Here is a 19,737-nt window from a genome sequence, read left to right on the forward strand (position 1 = left end):
TTCATGGCGGATCTGACAGAGGACATGTTGACGGTGGACGCACATGTGTTTGCGTCTTCATAACTGGAACTGGAGGGAACATACATGTACTTGTGACATGCTCATGTAACCGTTGGGGTCCAAGATAGGGGACATAACTGACCAGAAAAATCCATATTTCCACATTCCCTCCTTGTCCCCTACTTGCCCTTCAAGAGATATCAATCTTCATCAATCCATTGATCTGTTCATATAGCATCATTTGTTCTTCTTTCTTCTTCCGGGATCTTGAATGAAAATCTTGATGTGGAATGCACGATGTGGCACACAGACCACAAATCGCTGGTCCAAATTGTAGACATAGACAGCAACTGAATAGTATGAGAAGGCCAATACCTAGGAAGGATAAAACTCTCCATCCCCAGGCTGATACCGTATTCCAAAACCAACTGGACCAAGTCCAAGTGCCTGGGTTCTGGTGTATCTGGCTTACAATCTTATGAAGGCGAGTGATGGCTTTATATACAGATGGCGAATTTTCTGGTATGAATACGCAGCAGCTTGATCCGATGACCCTACAAGCTCCGCCCCTATCAGCCAGGATGACGTCAAGGACAAGACGATTTTGAAGCACAACAATCCGCATAGCAGACTGCTCTTCCGTTAAATTGCCTAAGGCGGAAATAGTCTCATTCACTACTGCTTCAAGGGTTCTAGTTAATCTACGTATCAGCTTACTATTAGTAACAGTACCTATATAGGGAAAGATGCCTTTATTAAAATCTACATACTTGTCCCATGCCGTCTCAGTGTAATCGACAATGGGGAGATCTCTCCGTTCTCTGTTGTGTACTAAATGAATATTTCTGTAATAATCAGGAGGAGCTAGGAAAACAGGTGGCAAAAGGAATGCAATGTAGCAGGTACCATCCCAATCTAGGGGTAGACGCATATATGCAGTCTGACCACATATAAAGTAGGAGTGGCGAGAAGCTCTAAATGAAGATTTGCCTTGATCACTGAATTCTACTATAGAAGTGCATTTACTATGGCCCATATGTATGGAACCAACCTTTCTTACACACAATTCACCCTTCGCTGGGAATACTGACATGGTGGGTAAGACTAGTTCAACTTCGGATACGACATTTAGAATCATGAGATTAGGTGTAAAATTTCCTAATCCATATACTTCATTTTCTAGATCAGTTCCTGTTCTTTTGGGGCGACCCTCCTTGTCAGGGTAACAGACCTTGAGTAAAGCTAGGTTCAGGTTTCCCCATACCCAATGATCTTGGTAAACTGCTGTGTCTGAGTCTATGGAATTGATTAAACTAAACCATGCTCCACAGGAGCCATTATGTGTAAATGGATGTGGAAAGAAAGGCAGGACTCCTTCATAATTCTGATAGGGAGGGAGTCGGCCACACACCCAACAATTGGTGGCATTACTAGTCTGATGGGAATGATGTAACATACTAATGAAAGTGTTATTGCGCAGCGCAAGTCTATAAGACAATTCATGCGGAGGTAAGTCACTAAAAGAATGTTCAGCAGCAATATTATAAACATGTCTAGAAATAGGGTAATATATGTGCAACAACATACTTGTAATAATTATTAAAAGACTCAATAAAAACAAGATTAATAATGTCACTATGCAGTGGCTACGCAGTGATTTACAATACGCCTGTCGTTTCAACATTTTTCGGGTATTTTCTCTACTCAGGTCCAAGGGATACATGTCAGAGACAATTCAACCGCTTCACCTTGGAGAGGACTTAAACAATCAAATTGCTCGACTGGTTGGGCCTAAGCTTTAGTTTGTAATTTTCAGATTTGTTCGGTTCAACAAAAGGGAGTTTTGTATCAGTCTGTGAGGGAGTGCAGGGCACAATGTCTATATCCGAGGATAGTCCATGAAATTTCTTGATATGGCTTGAATGAATCCAGCCCTTGCGGCCCTCGATCTTCACGGCTGTTCTTGTGGTCAACAGGACCAACTTGGGTGCTTTCCACCTGGGCTCCAGCTGAGTCTTTCGGTCGAAATTCCTCACAAAGACAAGATTACCCGGAACAACGTCATTGGGTTTCACCTCAGTGTTGTCGGGAAAGGCTGCAGCTACCTGTGAACGAGAAGATTGTAGTGCAGACATCAAGGAAGCCAAGTAATCTGTCAGCATATTACAGTCAATATCAGTTATTTTGCGTGGTATAGGCGTCCCCCACATATTTGGTGGTCTACCGAAGATCACCTCATACGGGGATAGCCCTGTTCGAGAGTGTGCTACCATTCTCATGTAAAAGAGTGCAACTGGTAACGCTACTACCCAGTCGACACCTTTCTCTCTGCATATTTTGGACATTCTGATTTTCAGTATCTGGTTATGTCTTTCTACGAGACCTGCTGCCTCGGGGTGTCGGACACAGTGGAATTTCCACTGATACCCTAACAGAAGTGAAACGTGTTTCATTAATTCGGATGAGAACGGCTGGCCGTTATCTGAGTGAACAGCACGTGGTAAACCGTATCGTGGGAAGAATTCTCGAACCAACTGTTTGGCAGTAGTCGGGGCAGTGTAATCTGAAACCGGGTATGCCTCCGTCCAACGGGACAGAGCGCAAACAACTACGAGAACATATTTGAATCCTCGACATCGTTCCATCTGGATATAGTCCATCTGGAGTACTACAAAAGGATGATTAGGAGTATGAAATCCACCCTGTTCTATGGGAACGCTTTTTCCTGGGTTGAACTGACAACAGATCATACAGGTACGGACCTTTTGTTTTGCTGCTGCTCGTAAATGTTTATTGAACCAAATGTGTTGAATGCTGTCTAGCATAGCTTTTTCTCCTAGATGTGCTGGACTATGTATAGTGTTAATTATAACTTGGACCATCGAATCAGGAAGGAACCATACAGACTTTTCCTTCATCATCCATCCTTGGTCCGTTTGGATCCCTCCTAATTCAGTCCATTTCTTTATTTCGTCTGGTGTAGCATGTGTCTGTATGTCAATTACGTCAAGAGTAGGATCTTTAACTGTCATACAACGTGTCGGTGTCGGGACTATTGTCTTTGTCATGTCGGGGGTTTGAGTTTGAGCAGTCAGTTTAGCTGTTCTGTCGGCTAGATCATTGCCTTGGGAAATGATATCAGTAACCTTCGTATGGGCTTTACATTTCATAATTGATATTTCAGTGGGTAGATGTATTGCATCTAATAATGCATGAATGAGGGGTCCGTGCTGAATGTGGGCACCGTGGGAAGTTAAATAACCTCTCTCTCGCCACAGCACGCCGAAGTCATGTACAACTCCGAATGCATAACGTGAGTCAGTGTATATGTTGACTTTTTTATTCGTGGCTTGAATACAGGCTTGTGTCAGAGCGATAAGTTCTGCGGCTTGAGCTGACAAAGTATTTATACGATTAGTTTCAATGACTTCAGTATCTGTTGTGACTGCGTAGGCGGCTACTAACTCTCCTGTACTTGTTCTCATGCATGAACCATCTACATACAAGGTCAGGTCTGGATCTGACAATGGGACATCGGTCAAGTCTTGTCTGGGTTTTGTTGTTATAGTAATAACTTCAATACAATCGTGAGCTAGTGGGTCTGTTCCGATTACAGGTAAAAGTGTGGCAGGATTCAATGTGTTACAGCGTCTGATTTCTATATGTGGCTGAAACAATGTAAGCTCGTATCCTGTAAGTCGCGCTATAGTCAAGTGTTGTGTTTGCGTTCTATTTACAAGAACCTCTACTGCGTGTGGTACTTGAACTGTCAATGGATGTCCTAACACTATGGCATCGCTTTGTCTGATTGCTAAAGCTGTCGCTGCTACTGATTTCAGGCACGCAGGCAAAGCCTGAGCTACGGGATCTAATGTACTAGAAAAATAAGCACATGGTTTGTGTGCTCCTGCTTGTTCCTGTGTGAGTACTGACAAGGCAGTACCTTCGCGTTCTGTAACAAAGAGTGTAAACTGTTTTCTGTAACATGGCGTTGCTAAAACGGGTGCTTGACATAAAGCTTTCTTTAGGCTTTCAAAAGCTTGTGTGTGTTCCTGAGTCCAAGGGAGAACAGTCGATATGGCTGCCTCCTGTGTTGTCAATTGAATGAGTGGTTTTGCTAGAAATGCATACTGAGGGATCCACTGCCTACAATATGAAGTGAGGCCTATAAAAGCCCGCACCTCCTTTTGTGTCTTGGGTATTGACATGTTAGCTATTAACTGAATGCGGTCGGGTGTAAGCTGCCTTCCCTCCTTGGACAGCGAGTGTCCAAGATAAACAACTCGCTGGACACAGAATTGCAGCTTAGAAGGGGACACCTTGTGCCCCTTTTCGGCTAGAAATTGTAAAACTGTCAGTGATGCTTTTTCACATTCCGGTTCGCTTCTCGCGGTGATCAGCAGATCATCGACGTATTGAAGCAAGGCGGTGTTAACTGGCATGTGGATACTGTCAAGTTCTCGTTTCAGTGCTTGGCTATAGATGCTGGGGCTTTCTGTAAATCCTTGAGGTGCGCGGGAGAATTTAAAGCTACGCCCATTTAAACTAAATCCGAACAAATATTGGCTTTCCGGATCTATTGGGACGCTGAAAAAGGCATTCTTGAGATCAATTACAGTAAAGAATGTTGCTTCGGAATCAATAGCTGTCAATAATGACGAGATATCTGGGACCACAGGAAATTGTGGCACAATGCATTTGTTTAACTCGCGCAGATCAATAACCAATCGATATACTGGCGGCGCTGTAGGATCTGTTCGTTTAAGAATCGGAATTATCGGTGAATTACATACATTGGAGTCTGTTTCTACAACTACTCCTTGGGCAATAAGCTCGTCAATGATTTGTAGTAAAGCCACTACAGCATCTGGTGGTAACTTGTATTGTCGCATTCGTGGTAGCACCACTCCTGCCTTTAGTGTGACTCGATATGGTGTAATATTCATGCAACCAACATCAGTAGGGCCTTGTGCCCATAGATGTGTAGGTAAAGTCTGCAGTCGGGGATCCATGTCTCTAGATACATAGTGACCTTTAAAATCACGTAAAAACAACCTTACTCCTTCCGGAGAACAACATATTATGGCTCCTAGAGCTTTCAACGTTTTTATTCCTAACAAGTTTTCTGGACATGATTTAGTAAGCAATAAATCTGTAGTTCGGGTCAGAGGTCCTATCGTAAGTGGAAGAGGCTGTGATACTTCATTAACAATAGGTTTTCCTGAAAAACCAAGGGAAATATTCTGAGAGCCTGAGAGGGGTGCCCCTGGAACTTCACTACGTTTTATAGTTGTTCGACTTGCCCCTGTATCGAGTAAAAATTTTCTATCTTGACCTAATAATTCACTATGTACATAAGGTCCTTCTTGATCTACAGGAATCTCGATAAGGGGTAAGTCAACTTCCCTCTCTAGGCTAGTTCATGCGTAACGTTGATACTCAGGATATTCATACTGTGCGGTCTGATACATTTGTCGTGTTGTTGTCTGTGTGGCAGCAGCAGGCAACGGTGGTGCAGCTGGCACAAACTGTATTGGCTGTTGTGCGGCTGGCATGGCCTGTGGATGCTGCGGAGCTCCTTGTTCATTCTGATCTTGTCTTAGTGGCCGTGATCTTTCTTGTGTTTTACCTATGGCGATATTATGTTTTAAAACTGGACAATCGTGTACGTAATGACCTGGCTTTTTACAATAATTGCATGTCCCTTTTACAGGTCCTGCTGAATCGGAATGTGTCATACCCTTTTTATGTCCTTCAGCTGGAACTGTCTGGGAAACTAGCATTTTCATTTTCGTGTCTTTCATGCGTCTGTGTTCATGTTCTTGTTCCTCTCTAATTCTATTGTGGTGGTACTGTAACATTTGTAACATTTGTGTTGGAGTATTACCTTGCCAGGTACTCTCGAATTTTAATACTCTATTCTTTACTGGGGGCAGGGCATTTTCCACTAATTTTGTTACAAACAGATGCGGGTATGATTCGCTACTTGCTTTTATGCCACTATTTATACCAAAACATTTCTCGAATCGGGCATAGTAATCGCTAGTGTCTTCATCTTGCTTCTGTTTACAGGCTGAAATTGTACCCCAATCTTCCTTTTTCGTAGTTAATAAACGTGGCAGTACCTGTACTAGTAGACCTGGTAGTGCTTTAGTTTTGTCCCCAAGCCCCGAACCTGGGCCTCGGGCCCTTTCTTCTGCTTCTAATGCTGACCATTCTATCTTTTGATCTCCTACCTCCCACTCTTTTTCCTTGAGTTTCTCATAAATGCCAGCAGGCATCAACACCTTTAATATTGTCATAATGTCGGGGTAGGTATACTCTCCCATGAGTAACATGTCTTTAATTTCTCGGTGAAAACCCGCTGGGTCTTTGTCATGACTGGGTACCACTTTCTTCATTTCTAACAATTCTATTTTCGATATGGGCGTATATACAAATACACGTTTAAACTGATTGTCCTCGCCTTTTATTGGGTGTACTTCTCGTAAGGGATTCTGTCTATCCAGGTGATACGTGGTTCTTTCCTTGACAGGCAATGAGACATGCTCTGAGCATACAAAAAGAATATACTGCTTTCTTGATACTAGAATTTCTTTAATTAATTTAGTACCTGGACCTCTCCATTTATTCATAAGCAATTCAGTCAATATGTCAGGTAAGGGACCAGGGTCCGAATGCTGACTCTGATATAGTATAATGAGTTGTTGAATCATATAAATCCCAGCTAACCTCTGCTCATCTGGGGTGAGATTCAAAAATGTGCGTACTACTGTCTCATCACTATATTTTCCGGGACTGTCCACCCAATGGACAGCTGCCCTGGCTAAATCTTGTTCATCCATAGAATCGAGAAAATGATAACCCCTTCGTTCTCGGAGTAGCTTGTCGGCGGTTTGGAACGAATGCTCGTTAGACCTTATGTTAATTATAGGTATTTGGAAATTCCTGTCATTATCTGGACATATTGGACGTATTGAGTCAGTATGACATCTAGTCTGATTCCTATTACAAGATCTTCCTCTACCTACATAGGCTATGGTGTCCGACTGTCCTGCGGGCAGTCCTGACCCTTCTTCCTCGCTTTGTTCGAACTCGTCTGTCTCTAATCTCTCCTCGTGTAGGCGTTCTATTTCTTTACGGATCTTTCGGCACATGGCTATTATACAATTTTGCTTATCGTGTCTCCCTTCTGATATATTCTGGCTCCATTTTGTAAGAATTTTCATTGCTTCCGGATCTACCCCCGGTCGGTCTTGATTTCTGATCACACAGTTTATGAGGAAACGTAACAGTTCCCCCTGTATCTCTACTTTCTGGTATTCCATAGCTCTGTTAATACATTCTGGATCTCGCCCTGTTTGAACAAAATGATATATTTTATCTAGATGCGCAGTCATTCCTGGTAGCTTCGCTAAATACCCTGCGGCTCGTCTGATACGTAATGATGCCAGGATCATTTCGTCTTCTTTACCGAGCACCGGGTCGTATCTACAATCTATAAGAAGTTCCTTGAGCGTACGATCACTTACGAATTTGGGTGTACGTGAATGCGCTGACTCTTGAAAAATAAGTTTATTTATTCTAGGTGGCGTAGAAAAAATATTGGTAGCACCTCCCGTGGCCCCGTCTGGGGCGTCGGGTGTGAAAGGATTCGTCGAACGTGACACAGCAACTATAGGTGTGGACTCAGCTATAGAAGTACCTGTAGGAACGGATGCGGAAACAGATGTGCTTGCCGGAACTTGTGACTCGATTTGTTGCTGTAGGGATACGGGTGCAGGGTCTTGACGTTGGACCTCCCTGGTATGCGGTCTATGTGGGGCGGAATTAGCATACTCGGGAGCTGCGTCATCTAAATATGAGGAAAGAAAAACATCTTCTGCGGTTCTAGGATGCCCCTTAGGATGTACCTTGATTGGGAATAATGGGGGTGGCAAGTCTTTCGGTATCTCCGGAGTAGCCTTAGGTAATCCTTCGGCCAGAAGGGGATACATACCACTCATAAGGGCATTTCTTTGTCTGTCTACTTGTTCTGATTTCACTCGGATACCTTCCTCAATTAATAGATTTTCTTGAACTTTGTTTGAACTCTCTTTACTCTTCTCTTCCTGTCTACGTGCTTTTTCTGTACGTCTATGAGATTCTTTACGCCATAACTCGACGGCGTCTTTCTGTGACTGTCTGACTTTCCTTTTCCATAACTCTTCCTCGACTTTCATGATGCACTCTGCATCCCAGGTTCCCGCTGCGGGCCATCTCTGACTTTCCGGTAATCCCTTGGTGTAGTCTACCCATAAATCAAGAAATAATATAGCGTCTAAGCCATGTTTGTGATACATGAAGTGCCCTGGAGTATCCCTAGGGGGAATAGGGACGGCTTCTTCGAGTACCCCTTTTCTAGTAGTGATCTGTCTTAATTTCGAAAAGAGCGGCATATTGACAACTGATCTGATACTTAATCTTGAACACACTAAATACAAAAGCACAATAATGAACAACCATTCATACCACTATATGCAGGACGTTTAACACTTTAAACATTAAAACATTAAACCTTTAACTGAAACAACAATGATGATCGTCTGCATAACTAAATCACCATGCTTAATTCTTGACACTTACTAGATACTTCGGAATACTTGATATACTGCTAAACAGTACAGATACACTGCTAAAACAGTGCAGACCGGATTTGTGTACCCAAACCCGTCTTGACCGGCACAACCTATGTGCACGTCAGAAATGCCTCCCCAGTAATGGTACTCACCGGGTAGCTTCGGAAACAGAAAGCCTCGGTAACTTGAACTTGAACCGGACTGGACTCGACTCGCCTCGTCGGAAACTGGGCTTGACTTCGAACTGGTGGGTCTCTGTATACCTCGGATCTTGCTCTCTCAGCTAGGCTCTGGTCGGGATACTTCGCACTTCTCACCGCCTCGTCTGGGTGTTGATCGCAGTCTCAGTCGCCCCCGCTTGACCGGAGGGAGATACAGGAAATCCTGCTGGTACGCGTATTTGTCCGTCCAGCTGTGGCAGGAGACCGGGCCTGCTACTCACCGCCGGCGCGTGAGATGAGAAAGTGTCCCTGTTCGGGCGCCATCATGTGGTAAATAAAAATTCCTTTACCGGGACTGAATTTGATACAGAAACAATATAAAATAGCTCAGTAAAATGAGAGGCAGAATCCGTGATATTAGAGTTTCGGAATGGGCTTTATTCCAGTGATCGATTATAATCGGATGCTTCAAGTTCCATCACCACGGGGGTTCAGGAAGTGAAGTACATACTTTATTGACAAGAAGTAACTTTTATAGTACATACATTATAATGAAGTGAATACAGTAGGCGTAACAATTGATAAGGAAATTGACGTTTGGTCTGCGTAACCGAAAATGGGTGTAATAATGAGTAAAAAGGAACATGATTGGTTATGATGTCATGTATAGGTGGATCTATAAGATAATACTTGGCCTAAATGCGCGCGCAGCAGTATGACGTGTAATTGACGTGTAACTAGGGGGTGACGGGGACTTGACATTTAGCTCTATATGTGGAGACGAGAAGTCTGGGGGGTCAAGTCAACCTAATCCCAAATCATATCTAACATCCTATGTTTAAAGAACTATGTTATCCACAAAAGAAGGACTCTCGGACAGAATCTATTCTATACTGACTGTGCGTGTGTGTACAAGCGTCTAAGTGTCTACACTGAATGCGAGGGGGTAGGAATATTCCATGGTAACAGGGCTATGAATTACTTGCATGAGGACAGAGAAGCTAGGCCTTTTTGCTTGGTAACTGGAAGAATGTTTACTTAAACTACTAGGCAGGAATGCATCGGCTGAGGGGGAGGCAGATAATTCGAAGGTGAAATACAGTTCTTGGCAGAGAATAGGCTGATGTCAGGCTTCGTGAGCCGCGCAGAGAATGAGACAAAGTTCATGGTCACAGATGCAGGCTCGGACTGGAGCTTTCAGAGGCAGAAGGCAAGAGGAGTTTTGATGACAGAATCAGGGCCTACTTGCCTGGACTGTAAAGTGGCATAAGTGAACCATATAAAGCCGGTGGCCTTTCATATTTAGGAATGGAACATCCGGCCTATTCATGGCGGATCTGACAGAGGACATGTTGACGGTGGACGCACATGTGTTTGCGTCTTCATAACTGGAACTGGAGGGAACATACATGTACTTGTGACATGCTCATGTAACCGTTGGGGTCCAAGATAGGGGACATAACTGACCAGAAAAATCCATATTTCCACATTCCCTCCTTGTCCCCTACTTGCCCTTCAAGAGATATCAATCTTCATCAATCCATTGATCTGTTCATATAGCATCATTTGTTCTTCTTTCTTCTTCCGGGATCTTGAATGAAAATCTTGATGTGGAATGCACGATGTGGCACACAGACCACAAATCGCTGGTCCAAATTGTAGACATAGACAGCAACTGAATAGTATGAGAAGGCCAATACCTAGGAAGGATAAAACTCTCCATCCCCAGGCTGATACCGTATTCCAAAACCAACTGGACCAAGTCCAAGTGCCTGGGTTCTGGTGTATCTGGCTTACAATCTTATGAAGGCGAGTGATGGCTTTATATACAGATGGCGAATTTTCTGGTATGAATACGCAGCAGCTTGATCCGATGACCCTACAAGCTCCGCCCCTATCAGCCAGGATGACGTCAAGGACAAGACGATTTTGAAGCACAACAATCCGCATAGCAGACTGCTCTTCCGTTAAATTGCCTAAGGCGGAAATAGTCTCATTCACTACTGCTTCAAGGGTTCTAGTTAATCTACGTATCAGCTTACTATTAGTAACAGTACCTATATAGGGAAAGATGCCTTTATTAAAATCTACATACTTGTCCCATGCCGTCTCAGTGTAATCGACAATGGGGAGATCTCTCCGTTCTCTGTTGTGTACTAAATGAATATTTCTGTAATAATCAGGAGGAGCTAGGAAAACAGGTGGCAAAAGGAATGCAATGTAGCAGGTACCATCCCAATCTAGGGGTAGACGCATATATGCAGTCTGACCACATATAAAGTAGGAGTGGCGAGAAGCTCTAAATGAAGATTTGCCTTGATCACTGAATTCTACTATAGAAGTGCATTTACTATGGCCCATATGTATGGAACCAACCTTTCTTACACACAATTCACCCTTCGCTGGGAATACTGACATGGTGGGTAAGACTAGTTCAACTTCGGATACGACATTTAGAATCATGAGATTAGGTGTAAAATTTCCTAATCCATATACTTCATTTTCTAGATCAGTTCCTGTTCTTTTGGGGCGACCCTCCTTGTCAGGGTAACAGACCTTGAGTAAAGCTAGGTTCAGGTTTCCCCATACCCAATGATCTTGGTAAACTGCTGTGTCTGAGTCTATGGAATTGATTAAACTAAACCATGCTCCACAGGAGCCATTATGTGTAAATGGATGTGGAAAGAAAGGCAGGACTCCTTCATAATTCTGATAGGGAGGGAGTCGGCCACACACCCAACAATTGGTGGCATTACTAGTCTGATGGGAATGATGTAACATACTAATGAAAGTGTTATTGCGCAGCGCAAGTCTATAAGACAATTCATGCGGAGGTAAGTCACTAAAAGAATGTTCAGCAGCAATATTATAAACATGTCTAGAAATAGGGTAATATATGTGCAACAACATACTTGTAATAATTATTAAAAGACTCAATAAAAACAAGATTAATAATGTCACTATGCAGTGGCTACGCAGTGATTTACAATACGCCTGTCGTTTCAACATTTTTCGGGTATTTTCTCTACTCAGGTCCAAGGGATACATGTCAGAGACAATTCAACCGCTTCACCTTGGAGAGGACTTAAACAATCAAATTGCTCGACTGGTTGGGCCTAAGCTTTAGTTTGTAATTTTCAGATTTGTTCGGTTCAACAAAAGGGAGTTTTGTATCAGTCTGTGAGGGAGTGCAGGGCACAATGTCTATATCCGAGGATAGTCCATGAAATTTCTTGATATGGCTTGAATGAATCCAGCCCTTGCGGCCCTCGATCTTCACGGCTGTTCTTGTGGTCAACAGGACCAACTTGGGTGCTTTCCACCTGGGCTCCAGCTGAGTCTTTCGGTCGAAATTCCTCACAAAGACAAGATTACCCGGAACAACGTCATGGGGTTTCACCTCAGTGTTGTCGGGAAAGGCTGCAGCTACCTGTGAACGAGAAGATTGTAGTGCAGACATCAAGGAAGCCAAGTAATCTGTCAGCATATTACAGTCAATATCAGTTATTTTGCGTGGTATAGGCGTCCCCCACATATTTGGTGGTCTACCGAAGATCACCTCATACGGGGATAGCCCTGTTCGAGAGTGTGCTACCATTCTCATGTAAAAGAGTGCAACTGGTAACGCTACTACCCAGTCGACACCTTTCTCTCTGCATATTTTGGACATTCTGATTTTCAGTATCTGGTTATGTCTTTCTACGAGACCTGCTGCCTCGGGGTGTCGGACACAGTGGAATTTCCACTGATACCCTAACAGAAGTGAAACGTGTTTCATTAATTCGGATGAGAACGGCTGGCCGTTATCTGAGTGAACAGCACGTAGTAAACCGTATCGTGGGAAGAATTCTCGAACCAACTGTTTGGCAGTAGTCGGGGCAGTGTAATCTGAAACCGGGTATGCCTCCGTCCAACGGGACAGAGCGCAAACAACTACGAGAACATATTTGAATCCTCGACATCGTTCCATCTGGATATAGTCCATCTGGAGTACTACAAAAGGATGATTAGGAGTATGAAATCCACCCTGTTCTACGGGAACGCTTTTTCCTGGGTTGAACTGACAACAGATCATACAGGTACGGACCTTTTGTTTTGCTGCTGCTCGTAAATGTTTATTGAACCAAATGTGTTGAATGCTGTCTAGCATAGCTTTTTCTCCTAGATGTGCTGGACTATGTATAGTGTTAATTATAACTTGGACCATCGAATCAGGAAGGAACCATACAGACTTTTCCTTCATCATCCATCCTTGGTCCGTTTGGATCCCTCCTAATTCAGTCCATTTCTTTATTTCGTCTGGTGTAGCATGTGTCTGTATGTCAATTACGTCAAGAGTAGGATCTTTAACTGTCATACAACGTGTCGGTGTCGGGACTATTGTCTTTGTCATGTCGGGGGTTTGAGTTTGAGCAGTCAGTTTAGCTGTTCTGTCGGCTAGATCATTGCCTTGGGAAATGATATCAGTAACCTTCGTATGGGCTTTACATTTCATAATTGATATTTCAGTGGGTAGATGTATTGCATCTAATAATGCATGAATGAGGGGTCCGTGCTGAATGTGGGCACCGTGGGAAGTTAAATAACCTCTCTCTCGCCACAGCACGCCGAAGTCATGTACAACTCCGAATGCATAACGTGAGTCAGTGTATATGTTGACTTTTTTATTCGTGGCTTGAATACAGGCTTGTGTCAGAGCGATAAGTTCTGCGGCTTGAGCTGACAAAGTATTTATACGATTAGTTTCAATGACTTCAGTATCTGTTGTGACTGCGTAGGCGGCTACTAACTCTCCTGTACTTGTTCTCATGCATGAACCATCTACATACAAGGTCAGGTCTGGATCTGACAATGGGACATCGGTCAAGTCTTGTCTGGGTTTTGTTGTTATAGTAATAACTTCAATACAATCGTGAGCTAGTGGGTCTGTTCCGATTACAGGTAAAAGTGTGGCAGGATTCAATGTGTTACAGCGTCTGATTTCTATATGTGGCTGAAACAATGTAAGCTCGTATCCTGTAAGTCGCGCTATAGTCAAGTGTTGTGTTTGCGTTCTATTTACAAGAACCTCTACTGCGTGTGGTACTTGAACTGTCAATGGATGTCCTAACACTATGGCATCGCTTTGTCTGATTGCTAAAGCTGTCGCTGCTACTGATTTCAGGCACGCAGGCAAAGCCTGAGCTACGGGATCTAATGTACTAGAAAAATAAGCACATGGTTTGTGTGCTCCTGCTTGTTCCTGTGTGAGTACTGACAAGGCAGTACCTTCGCGTTCTGTAACAAAGAGTGTAAACTGTTTTCTGTAACATGGCGTTGCTAAAACGGGTGCTTGACATAAAGCTTTCTTTAGGCTTTCAAAAGCTTGTGTGTGTTCCTGAGTCCAAGGGAGAACAGTCGATATGGCTGCCTCCTGTGTTGTCAATTGAATGAGTGGTTTTGCTAGAAATGCATACTGAGGGATCCACTGCCTACAATATGAAGTGAGGCCTATAAAAGCCCGCACCTCCTTTTGTGTCTTGGGTATTGACATGTTAGCTATTAACTGAATGCGGTCGGGTGTAAGCTGCCTTCCCTCCTTGGACAGCGAGTGTCCAAGATAAACAACTCGCTGGACACAGAATTGCAGCTTAGAAGGGGACACCTTGTGCCCCTTTTCGGCTAGAAATTGTAAAACTGTCAGTGATGCTTTTTCACATTCCGGTTCGCTTCTCGCGGTGATCAGCAGATCATCGACGTATTGAAGCAAGGCGGTGTTAACTGGCATGTGGATACTGTCAAGTTCTCGTTTCAGTGCTTGGCTATAGATGCTGGGGCTTTCTGTAAATCCTTGAGGTGCGCGGGAGAATTTAAAGCTACGCCCATTTAAACTAAATCCGAACAAATATTGGCTTTCCGGATCTATTGGGACGCTGAAAAAGGCATTCTTGAGATCAATTACAGTAAAGAATGTTGCTTCGGAATCAATAGCTGTCAATAATGACGAGATATCTGGGACCACAGGAAATTGTGGCACAATGCATTTGTTTAACTCGCGCAGATCAATAACCAATCGATATACTGGCGGCGCTGTAGGATCTGTTCGTTTAAGAATCGGAATTATCGGTGAATTACATACATTGGAGTCTGTTTCTACAACTACTCCTTGGGCAATAAGCTCGTCAATGATTTGTAGTAAAGCCACTACAGCATCTGGTGGTAACTTGTATTGTCGCATTCGTGGTAGCACCACTCCTGCCTTTAGTGTGACTCGATATGGTGTAATATTCATGCAACCAACATCAGTAGGGCCTTGTGCCCATAGATGTGTAGGTAAAGTCTGCAGTCGGGGATCCATGTCTCTAGATACATAGTGACCTTTAAAATCACGTAAAAACAACCTTACTCCTTCCGGAGAACAACATATTATGGCTCCTAGAGCTTTCAACGTTTTTATTCCTAACAAGTTTTCTGGACATGATTTAGTAAGCAATAAATCTGTAGTTCGGGTCAGAGGTCCTATCGTAAGTGGAAGAGGCTGTGATACTTCATTAACAATAGGTTTTCCTGAAAAACCAAGGGAAATATTCTGAGAGCCTGAGAGGGGTGCCCCTGGAACTTCACTACGTTTTATAGTTGTTCGACTTGCCCCTGTATCGAGTAAAAATTTTCTATCTTGACCTAATAATTCACTATGTACATAAGGTCCTTCTTGATCTACAGGAATCTCGATAAGGGGTAAGTCAACTTCCCTCTCTAGGCTAGTTCATGCGTAACGTTGATACTCAGGATATTCATACTGTGCGGTCTGATACATTTGTCGTGTTGTTGTCTGTGTGGCAGCAGCAGGCAACGGTGGTGCAGCTGGCACAAACTGTATTGGCTGTTGTGCGGCTGGCATGGCCTGTGGATGCTGCGGAGCTCCTTGTTCATTCTGATCTTGTCTTAGTGGCCGTGATCTTTCTTGTGTTTTACCTATGGCGATATTATGTTTTAAAACTGGACAATCGTGTACGTAATGACCTGGCTTTTTACAATAATTGCATGTCCCTTTTACAGGTCCTGCTGAATCGGAATGTGTCATACCCTTTTTATGTCCTTCAGCTGGAACTGTCTGGGAAACTAGCATTTTCATTTTCGTGTCTTTCATGCGTCTGTGTTCATGTTCTTGTTCCTCTCTAATTCTATTGTGGTGGTACTGTAACATTTGTAACATTTGTGTTGGAGTATTACCTTGCCAGGTACTCTCGAATTTTAATACTCTATTCTTTACTGGGGGCAGGGCATTTTCCACTAATTTTGTTACAAACAGATGCGGGTATGATTCGCTACTTGCTTTTATGCCACTATTTATACCAAAACATTTCTCGAATCGGGCATAGTAATCGCTAGTGTCTTCATCTTGCTTCTGTTTACAGGCTGAAATTGTACCCCAATCTTCCTTTTTCGTAGTTAATAAACGTGGCAGTACCTGTACTAGTAGACCTGGTAGTGCTTTAGTTTTGTCCCCAAGCCCCGAACCTGGGCCTCGGGCCCTTTCTTCTGCTTCTAATGCTGACCATTCTATCTTTTGATCTCCTACCTCCCACTCTTTTTCCTTGAGTTTCTCATAAATGCCAGCAGGCATCAACACCTTTAATATTGTCATAATGTCGGGGTAGGTATACTCTCCCATGAGTAACATGTCTTTAATTTCTCGGTGAAAACCCGCTGGGTCTTTGTCATGACTGGGTACCACTTTCTTCATTTCTAACAATTCTATTTTCGATATGGGCGTATATACAAATACACGTTTAAACTGATTGTCCTCGCCTTTTATTGGGTGTACTTCTCGTAAGGGATTCTGTCTATCCAGGTGATACGTGGTTCTTTCCTTGACAGGCAATGAGACATGCTCTGAGCATACAAAAAGAATATACTGCTTTCTTGATACTAGAATTTCTTTAATTAATTTAGTACCTGGACCTCTCCATTTATTCATAAGCAATTCAGTCAATATGTCAGGTAAGGGACCAGGGTCCGAATGCTGACTCTGATATAGTATAATGAGTTGTTGAATCATATAAATCCCAGCTAACCTCTGCTCATCTGGGGTGAGATTCAAAAATGTGCGTACTACTGTCTCATCACTATATTTTCCGGGACTGTCCACCCAATGGACAGCTGCCCTGGCTAAATCTTGTTCATCCATAGAATCGAGAAAATGATAACCCCTTCGTTCTCGGAGTAGCTTGTCGGCGGTTTGGAACGAATGCTCGTTAGACCTTATGTTAATTATAGGTATTTGGAAATTCCTGTCATTATCTGGACATATTGGACGTATTGAGTCAGTATGACATCTAGTCTGATTCCTATTACAAGATCTTCCTCTACCTACATAGGCTATGGTGTCCGACTGTCCTGCGGGCAGTCCTGACCCTTCTTCCTCGCTTTGTTCGAACTCGTCTGTCTCTAATCTCTCCTCGTGTAGGCGTTCTATTTCTTTACGGATCTTTCGGCACATGGCTATTATACAATTTTGCTTATCGTGTCTCCCTTCTGATATATTCTGGCTCCATTTTGTAAGAATTTTCATTGCTTCCGGATCTACCCCCGGTCGGTCTTGATTTCTGATCACACAGTTTATGAGGAAACGTAACAGTTCCCCCTGTATCTCTACTTTCTGGTATTCCATAGCTCTGTTAATACATTCTGGATCTCGCCCTGTTTGAACAAAATGATATATTTTATCTAGATGCGCAGTCATTCCTGGTAGCTTCGCTAAATACCCTGCGGCTCGTCTGATACGTAATGATGCCAGGATCATTTCGTCTTCTTTACCGAGCACCGGGTCGTATCTACAATCTATAAGAAGTTCCTTGAGCGTACGATCACTTACGAATTTGGGTGTACGTGAATGCGCTGACTCTTGAAAAATAAGTTTATTTATTCTAGGTGGCGTAGAAAAAATATTGGTAGCACCTCCCGTGGCCCCGTCTGGGGCGTCGGGTGTGAAAGGATTCGTCGAACGTGACACAGCAACTATAGGTGTGGACTCAGCTATAGAAGTACCTGTAGGAACGGATGCGGAAACAGATGTGCTTGCCGGAACTTGTGACTCGATTTGTTGCTGTAGGGATACGGGTGCAGGGTCTTGACGTTGGACCTCCCTGGTATGCGGTCTATGTGGGGCGGAATTAGCATACTCGGGAGCTGCGTCATCTAAATATGAGGAAAGAAAAACATCTTCTGCGGTTCTAGGATGCCCCTTAGGATGTACCTTGATTGGGAATAATGGGGGTGGCAAGTCTTTCGGTATCTCCGGAGTAGCCTTAGGTAATCCTTCGGCCAGAAGGGGATACATACCACTCATAAGGGCATTTCTTTGTCTGTCTACTTGTTCTGATTTCACTCGGATACCTTCCTCAATTAATAGATTTTCTTGAACTTTGTTTGAACTCTCTTTACTCTTCTCTTCCTGTCTACGTGCTTTTTCTGTACGTCTATGAGATTCTTTACGCCATAACTCGACGGCGTCTTTCTGTGACTGTCTGACTTTCCTTTTCCATAACTCTTCCTCGACTTTCATGATGCACTCTGCATCCCAGGTTCCCGCTGCGGGCCATCTCTGACTTTCCGGTAATCCCTTGGTGTAGTCTACCCATAAATCAAGAAATAATATAGCGTCTAAGCCATGTTTGTGATACATGAAGTGCCCTGGAGTATCCCTAGGGGGAATAGGGACGGCTTCTTCGAGTACCCCTTTTCTAGTAGTGATCTGTCTTAATTTCGAAAAGAGCGGCATATTGACAACTGATCTGATACTTAATCTTGAACACACTAAATACAAAAGCACAATAATGAACAACCATTCATACCACTATATGCAGGACGTTTAACACTTTAAACATTAAAACATTAAACCTTTAACTGAAACAACAATGATGATCGTCTGCATAACTAAATCACCATGCTTAATTCTTGACACTTACTAGATACTTCGGAATACTTGATATACTGCTAAACAGTACAGATACACTGCTAAAACAGTGCAGACCGGATTTGTGTACCCAAACCCGTCTTGACCGGCACAACCTATGTGCACGTCAGAAATGCCTCCCCAGTAATGGTACTCACCGGGTAGCTTCGGAAACAGAAAGCCTCGGTAACTTGAACTTGAACCGGACTGGACTCGACTCGCCTCGTCGGAAACTGGGCTTGACTTCGAACTGGTGGGTCTCTGTATACCTCGGATCTTGCTCTCTCAGCTAGGCTCTGGTCGGGATACTTCGCACTTCTCACCGCCTCGTCTGGGTGTTGATCGCAGTCTCAGTCGCCCCCGCTTGACCGGAGGGAGATACAGGAAATCCTGCTGGTACGCGTATTTGTCCGTCCAGCTGTGGCAGGAGACCGGGCCTGCTACTCACCGCCGGCGCGTGAGATGAGAAAGTGTCCCTGTTCGGGCGCCATCATGTGGTAAATAAAAATTCCTTTACCGGGACTGAATTTGATACAGAAACAATATAAAATAGCTCAGTAAAATGAGAGGCAGAATCCGTGATATTAGAGTTTCGGAATGGGCTTTATTCCAGTGATCGATTATAATCGGATGCTTCAAGTTCCATCACCACGGGGGTTCAGGAAGTGAAGTACATACTTTATTGACAAGAAGTAACTTTTATAGTACATACATTATAATGAAGTGAATACAGTAGGCGTAACAATTGATAAGGAAATTGACGTTTGGTCTGCGTAACCGAAAATGGGTGTAATAATGAGTAAAAAGGAACATGATTGGTTATGATGTCATGTATAGGTGGATCTATAAGATAATACTTGGCCTAAATGCGCGCGCAGCAGTATGACGTGTAATTGACGTGTAACTAGGGGGTGACGGGGACTTGACATTTAGCTCTATATGTGGAGACGAGAAGTCTGGGGGGTCAAGTCAACCTAATCCCAAATCATATCTAACATCCTACGTTTAAAGAACTATGTTA

The 19,737-nt window shown here is 43.5% G+C and overlaps 1 protein-coding gene across 2 annotated transcripts in view; it reads right to left on the reverse strand.

The window, feature by feature from the left end:
- MAP2K5 (mitogen-activated protein kinase kinase 5) overlaps window positions 1–19,737 on the reverse strand; it is a 1,189,932-nt gene that overhangs the window by 756,171 nt on the left and 414,024 nt on the right. The gene's annotated exons all lie outside the window — the stretch shown is intronic.

This window comes from Triturus cristatus, chromosome 3_1 (assembly GCF_964204655.1).
Source record: "Triturus cristatus chromosome 3_1, aTriCri1.1, whole genome shotgun sequence".
Classification (NCBI taxonomy): Eukaryota; Metazoa; Chordata; class Amphibia; order Caudata; family Salamandridae; genus Triturus; species Triturus cristatus.